Source organism: Triticum dicoccoides, chromosome 6B, assembly GCF_002162155.2.
Source record: "Triticum dicoccoides isolate Atlit2015 ecotype Zavitan chromosome 6B, WEW_v2.0, whole genome shotgun sequence".
Lineage (NCBI taxonomy): Eukaryota > Viridiplantae > Streptophyta > Magnoliopsida > Poales > Poaceae > Triticum > Triticum dicoccoides.
The window spans coordinates 359,065,740-359,073,678 of NC_041391.1; positions in this window are offsets into that span (position 1 = coordinate 359,065,740).

Consider the following 7,939-nt stretch of genomic DNA (forward strand, 5'->3'; position numbering starts at 1 on the left):
GTTGCATTTAATTCCGGCCCGCTCATGAACGGACGTGTGGCTGGAGTAGGTTTCTCGGTTTGCATGGGGGTTTAATGGAGGGGTTTGATGGAGGCGAGGAGGCGTATTCAGCCGAGCGTGCAGCGGGCGGCATAGTACTATTTGATTTGACAGCGGGCGGCGCAGTTCCCGATATGGCTTTAGTGTAGACGAGGGAGGGAGTAGCGGTTCTCAAAATGTTGAACGGCCAATTAATGCATGAGGGAAGTAATGGGAGGAGGACCGGGAAAAGAGGCTGCACGATGTGAATGCAATGTAGTTTGCCCTCATATAAAGGCGCTCCTCCATTCCAATGCATCTACCACATCGTACGCACCTAAGCATTTGCCTAAGCACCAACACTAAGCACAAAAGAGCTCACTCCAGACCCATGGCGGCGATGCGCGCGAGCGGCCAGCGGCTGTGCTAGATGGTCCACGACGCCGGCCTGCGACATGGCGCCGAGGATCATCTCCAGATGGTGTTGGAGACCGGCTGGTGGATGGCCGCCGTCGACACCAACTACGACTCTCAGTTGGACCAGATGATCGTTGCCACCAGCAACAAGTTCACCGTCCTCAAGAAGTTCACAGATGACATCGCCGTACTCCTCCAGCCTGCGCGCCCGGGCTCCTCATTGCCTGCAACCCTAATCGGCCTCCATGGCTGGAACCTCTTTCAAGCACTTCTGGCCCTGCGACTACCCGCCGACGCCACGAAGAATGTCCACCTGGAGGTCGCGCTCACCGCGAGGCGCCTTGCCCAGCAAGAATTCATTGACCTACACATCCACATGTATGAGCAAATCGTGTACATAGGTATCTACAAGGCCAGTGAGCAAACTACGACGTTGGCCTTCCTCAACCGGCTGGAAGCCTTGGATGCCTTTGCTGAGAAGCAACTCGATCTCGCCACAAAAGCCGCCGCTCCTTAGCCGTCGGTCGGTAGCCCGACGCACTAAGTTGAGGAACAGGAAGTCGTATGTTGATGGATGCATCTTTCTTCTTGCCTTCTGTAACCAGCACTACGATCGCATCATTCCTGGCCTTAATTCTTATTGTGCTATTGCATTCTCGTTCTAGTCAATACCGGCATGTGTGTAGGATCGAAAGTATGTCCAGAGGGGGGGTGATTAGACTACTTGACCAAATAAAAACTTATCCTTTTCCCAATTTTAGTCTTTGGCAGATTTTAGCTATCTTAGCACAAGTCAAGCAATCTTAACACAATTCAAGCAAGCATGCAAAGAGTATATGAGTAGCGGAAAGTAAAGCATGCAACTTGCAAGAATGTAAAGGGAAGGGTTTGGAGAATTCAAACGCAATTGGAGACACGGATGTTTTTGTCGTGGTTCCGATAGGTGGTGCTATCATACATCCACGTTTATGGATACTTCATCCCACGAAGGGTAACGGTTGCGCGAGTCCACGGAGGGCTCCACCCATGAAGGGTCCACGAAGAAGCAACCTTGTCTATCCCACCATGGCCATCGCCCACAAAGGACTTGCCTCACTAGCGGTAGATCTTCACGAAGTAGGCGATCTCCTTGCCCTTACAAACTCCTTGGTTCAACTCCACAATCTTGTCGAAGGCTCCCAAGTGACACCTAGCCAATCTAGGAGACACCACTCTCCAAGAAGTAACAAATGGTGTGTTGATGATGAAATCCTTGCTCTTGTGCTTCAAATGATAGTCTCCCCAACACTCAACTCTCTCTCACAGGATTTGGATTTGGTGGAAAGAAGATTTGAGTAGAAAGCAACATGGGGAAGGCTAGAGATCAAGATTCATATGGTAGGAATGGAATATCTTGGTCTCAACACATGAGTAGGTGGTTCTCTCTCAGAAATAGCCAGTTGGAAGTGTAGGTTTGTTCTGATGTCTCTCTCCAAGAATGAAGAGGAGGTGGAGGGGTATATATAACATCCACACAAAATCTAACCGTTAGACACAACTTGCCAAACTCGGTGGGACCGAATTGAGAAACTCGGTCGGACTGATTCAGCAAATCTAGTGACCGTTAAGATTTTCGGTGGGACCGACATGCATCTCGGTAGGACCGATATGATTAGGGTTAGGGCATAACGTAATCTCGGTGAGACCGATTACACAAACTCAGTGGGACCGATTTAGGTAATAAGCTAACCAGAGAGTTGGTCAGGTAAACTCGGTGGGACCGGTTCGCTCATTTCGGTGGGACCAAAATGTTACGAAAAGGAAATAGGGAGTTTACATTGCAATCTCGGTGGGACCGATCGCTCATCTCTGTGGTACCGAAACGTTACGAAGGGAAACAGAGAGATTACAATCCCATCTTGGTGAGACCGAGATCCCTATCGGTGAGACCGATTTGCCTAGGGTTTGTGGCAGTGGCTATGACATCTGGACTCGGTGGCGCCGGATAGAAAGAATCGGTGGGGCCGAGTTTGACTTTTGGTTTACGTCATATGTGGATGTGAGAAAGTAGTTGAGGGCTTTGAAGCATATCACTAAGCACTATGGAGCAAGAAACTCATTAAGCAACACCTCGTCCCCCCTTGATAGTACTGGCTTTTCCTATAGACTCAATGTGATCTTGGATCACTAAAATACAAAATGTAGAGTCTTGAGATTTTGAGCTTGAGCCAATACTTTTGTTCTTAGCATTTTGAGGGGTCCACTTTTCTCATCCATGTCATGCCATTCATTGAGCTTTTCCTGAAATATTCATCTTGGAATAATGTTAGCTCAATGAGCCATATGTTGTTAGGAATTACCAAAACCACCTAGGGATAGTTGCACTTTCAATGTGCGATCCCTTTGCTTAATTATATCCATCACTGTAACTAGTACTCCGTCCGTCAATTTATAAGTTGTGCTTACCTTTTCCATCAACTTCGTGCAACGCGTGGGCATCTTGATAGAAACACTAGAACATGTCAGATCGCGTGTGACCAAACCGATGATGCGCCAACCTAGCTACTATGTACCCTGCTTATCTGGTGGAAATAGCCCCTCCCTAGCGTTTCCAATAGTTATTTCTATCTATCGATCGTGCCAAGGAGCAGAACCAAATGTTACAATTTATACATGTTTCTCTACTCCTACTCCTATAAAAGACTCAGTTGGTGATGGTGGTGTGTCTGCGATCTGTCATTTCTGACCATTAGATCTGCATCTAACGGCTGTGAGGTAAGTTGTGGCATTTTTGCAACAATAGCCCACTTATCTGCTTTAATTTGTAGAAAACCCCTTATTATCTTGAAAGCAACCACATCCCTCCCTCACCTCATCAAAAAAACCTGAGAAATATATTTTGAGTGAAAAGTACTCCCTCCATTCCTAAATATTTGTCTTTCTAGAGATTTCAATAAGTGACTACATACGGAGCAAAATGAGTGAATCTACACTTCAAAATATGTCTATATAATCCGTATGTGATAGTCCATTTGAAATATCTAAAAAGAAAATTATTTGGGAACAGAGGGAGTAATATATTAGGAGTATATCAAAAAAAGAGTGATTTCTTTCAAGTTTGTGAACAAGTACTACTATTCTACTACTTTGGATCCATCGCAACGCACGGGCACATTGCTAGTCAAAGGAAAACGCCAGCCGCGTTCGCGTCGCACCCCCACACACCCGGGAATCGGGAGTACTCCATGGCCCGTCCGACGCGACACATAGCTTAGGGAAGGCGTGTTGCGTAGCATTTTCACTTTCATGCGGGACCGCCGTTGAGCAAACCGACTATTTGCAAACCGCACCTCGCCCGCCGTCGTGTTGGAAAACAGAAATGGGGGGAAGATATAACTGTAGCACGGAAACCAAGAAATTTGGTGTCAGATGGGGCTCATAGATAGAGTAGGAGCATTCTATACTAGTACTACTCCTACTAGTACCAACTTTGTACTATACAACTAGTACTACCACTATACAACTAGTAGGTACGTGCACGGCACAACATCATAGCAACAAAAAACGGGAACATCTTGTTTTTGGTGATTTATCTTTTTTTCAGTCAACATAGTATGAAATAATATGATGTGGGGGGCACCCATGAAGCTTATGTGGCTTGGTTGCATGGCTATGAAAGGTTAGAGAAAATTAAATACATAATGTGTTTAGAGTGCACTCCACTACATAGATATGCTTTGGATCCATTGGAATGGGCCGGCACATCTATATCTATACCCCCTATATAGTGTGTGAAAAACTTTGGAAGTTGGTCGCTGGATGAAGCCAATCCGACGGTACAAAGATGGCAAATCCGAGCACTACTGGCCGTGATATCATCTACATTCCACCAGATTCTGCCACATGTAGAATCTAGAAGACTCCATGGTTGAACTTAATTCATGACTAACTTTTCCACAACTAAGCTTAGGCAAAGTTAGTTCTTCAAAATGAGAGCCACAAGTTGGCAAGCCTAAGGGAATCTTGCGACATTTTTGTGTGTATGTCATGTGGGGCCTTAGTGTGGCTTGCCAAAGGTGTGGCTTGAACCAAACACTCACCTAACTTAGTCAAATTTGCCTAACCTTACGTGTGGCAATCTTTGGCAATCTTAGTCAAAAACCAAACAGCCCCATAGGGGCTGTTTGGTTCTAGGCCTAGAATTGCCACACTTTGCCACATATTTTTGCCAAGCTTGCCTAAGGTTAGTTCACCAAAATGAAAGCCACAAGTTGGCAAGCCTAAGGGAATCTTGCCACATTTTTTGTGTGTATGCCATGTGGGGTCCAAGTGTGGCTTGCCTAAGGTGTGGCTTGAACCAAACACTCACCTAATTTAGTCAAACTTGCCTAGCTTTAGGTGTGGCAACATTTGGTAAAGTTAGTCACAAACCAAACAGCCCCTAACCTTAGGCAAGTTTGGCAACATTGTATGATAAAAGTATTTCATTGCTAGGCCTAAAACCAAACAACGCATGTGTCTGCCACAAAAAATGTTGCTAACAAAATGGCCACCAAGAGTGTGGCAAGATTTGGCAAGAAGTTGAGTCTATGACATGTGGACCATGTAGCTAGAAAAGTGTGGCAAGCCACAAGTGTAGCAATGAACCAAACACATGCCTAAGATATTGTGGCACGCCTAAGCTTAGGCGTGGCAACATTAGGCTGCAAACCAAACATCTATACCCCTATATAGTGTGTGAATAACTTTGAAAGTTGGTCATTGGATGAAGCCAATCTGACGGTACAAAGATGGAAAATCCGAGCACTACTAGCCGTTGGATATGATCTACATTCCACCAGATTTTGCCACATGTAGAATCTAGAGGACTCCACATGTAGAAGTATAATGCACAAACCACCAGAATCTCATGTGTGCAATGCACGTGTACCTTACTAGTAGTTGTTAGTACTAAGAAACAAATTCCGGGTTTGGCACGAGCTCGTACTATGGGAGCACCACAAGGCCTGCCGCAGGAGTTACATTTCCCTCTCGGGGACCACGGGACCAAACTTCAGTGGCTTAGTGCCCGGCCTATGAGTCAATGTTGGACGCTAAAAACCTGCATCTCGATCTCTTTCGCCATTTGGAACCGCTGGAACAGAGGGCTATGGTTTGGAGAATTAGGATTAGATGGCTAGTCTAATTAATGTAGTAGATGATTATTTAAAGAGGTTAAAACAATGTGAACGCAGTGGGGTTTGGATGCAAATGAAGACGAAGGGGAGGTGAAGAAGTCAAGGAAAATCGGTTCCCAATGGAGAAGTAAATGGGAGAAGTGGCGTGCAGGCAGATGATTAGACGGCTAGGTAGACTAAGCGAAAAGGCTATGCGGGTAGACTGAGGAGTCATACCTGTTCACGTACGTGCCCATCCTTCCTGATAGGTGGGACCTATGCAAACAGATAAAAATGTGTCATAGCTGGTTCAGATGGATATTGGCGCGTGCATGGGACACACAACATTCTCTGGTTAAGGAATACTCCCTCCATCTAGGTGAGTAAGTCACCTTCTGAAAATCAGGTTTTCCCAAAACCTTTAGGCGTGGAACATTAATTTCCTGCTCGATCCCCACCCATCCTTGTTAGCCAGCGTTCTCTTCCTCTGCTGCCGTGTTCTACCTTTCCATTTTTCCTCTTCTCAAGTGTGGAACGATCTTCATGCCGTCCTTGATGCACCAGAACGACCATTGCAAGCATCGTGGCAGGGCGTTGATTGGGCCTGCTTGGAGAGCTGAAAAGGCATCCTTATAACTACATATTAATTACTGATTTTGCTTCCATTTGTAACAGTGCCGTGGTTGGAAGTTTTGCTCATCCCGGTGCTCTTTCTCGTCCAATCTACAACCACCTAGGTTGGGTTCACCTAGACGGAGGGAGTAGACGGTTATCCTCATCAAAGGCCCATCATCGCACTTCCGCATGCACGAGAATTTGGTTCTGCTCGCAATATGGATGATACCTGGAGGTTGAAGTGAACAGGCATGCTAGCACGGGAGGCCTATTTCCGCTATACAGTACTGGAGTACTCATGTTCCTACTACTAGTAGTAGTAGTACAACTATGGTACACTTGATTGTCAAAATACTATTCATCCGGTCCTCACGGTGAAGTGACAACACCCTGCGCCTGACACTAGTCCAGGCGGCGTTTTCGGGTTACCAAAGTCAGCCTCACCCTATGCACTGTGCAGTCTGTCGCCGCCGCTATGCATCACATTAGCATGCCTCGCCTCGTCTCCCTCTCCCCTCCCATAGCACCACTCCATCTCCATCTGCATCTCCGTCTCCATCTCATTGTGCCCCTGTGTACCGTCGCCTCACTCGCCTCCCCCTGTACCACTATTCCCTCGCTAGCCACTCTAGCACCGACAACCTTCTCCCCTGTAAATCAGGCCCCCCAACCCCCCTCCCCACCTTCCAAACTCCACCATGGCCAAACGCGAATCGCGCAACATCCATATGAGCCGTGATTGGAGCAATCTCCCCATTTACATCCTCGACCTCTATTGTTCGTGTATGGATATGTTGAGCGCCCTGCGGCTGGCTGCATGCTCGAGGGACATGCACACGGCCATCGTCGAAGCGAGGCCTAAGCTTTTCAAGACACCCTGCTTGCTGCTATCTGGTCTTGCAAGATTGGCTCACCATGATACGGAGGCGTACATGATGCCCCTCGACTTAAATCCGATCTCCATTAGCTGAAACTTCTTTTTAGGTATGTAGTGGGTCATCGTACATCATATCCCTCGACTTTGATCCGATCACCATTGTAACACCCACGATGCGGTTATATCTCCCACGTGTCAAAGCACGACTTAGAGGCATAACCGCATTGTGGTTTTGTCGCAAGAAGGGTCATCTTCACACAATCCCATGTAATGAACAAGAAAGGGATAAAGAGTTGGCTTACAATCGCCACTTCACACAATGAACATATAATTCATACATCATTAAGAGACACACATAATCCGACTACGGATGAAGCCAAAAGAAAAGAAGATAACCCAACTGCTAGATCCCCGATCGTCCCAACTGGGCTCCACTACTGATCAACATGAAACGAAACATAGCAACAACCAAGATCATCATTGATCTCCCATCTAAGCTCGGTTGCATCGCCTGCACTGGTATCATCGACTCCTGCAACTGTTCTGATAGTATCTGGTGAGTCACGAGGACTCAGCAATCTCAAAACCCGCAAGATCAAGACTATTTAAGCTTATGGGTAGGAAGCGGTAATGAGGTGGAGTTGCAGCAAGCACTAAGCAAATATGGTGGCTAACATGCGCAAATAAGAGCGATAAGAGAAGCAACGGAACGGTCGAGAAGCTAGAAGTGATCAAGAAGTGATCCTGAAACTACTTACGCACAATCATAACACAAAGACCGTGTTCACTTCCCGGACTCCACCGAAAAGAGACCATCACGGCTACACACACGGTTGATGCATTTTAATTAAGTCAAGTGTCAAGTTCTCTCCAACCA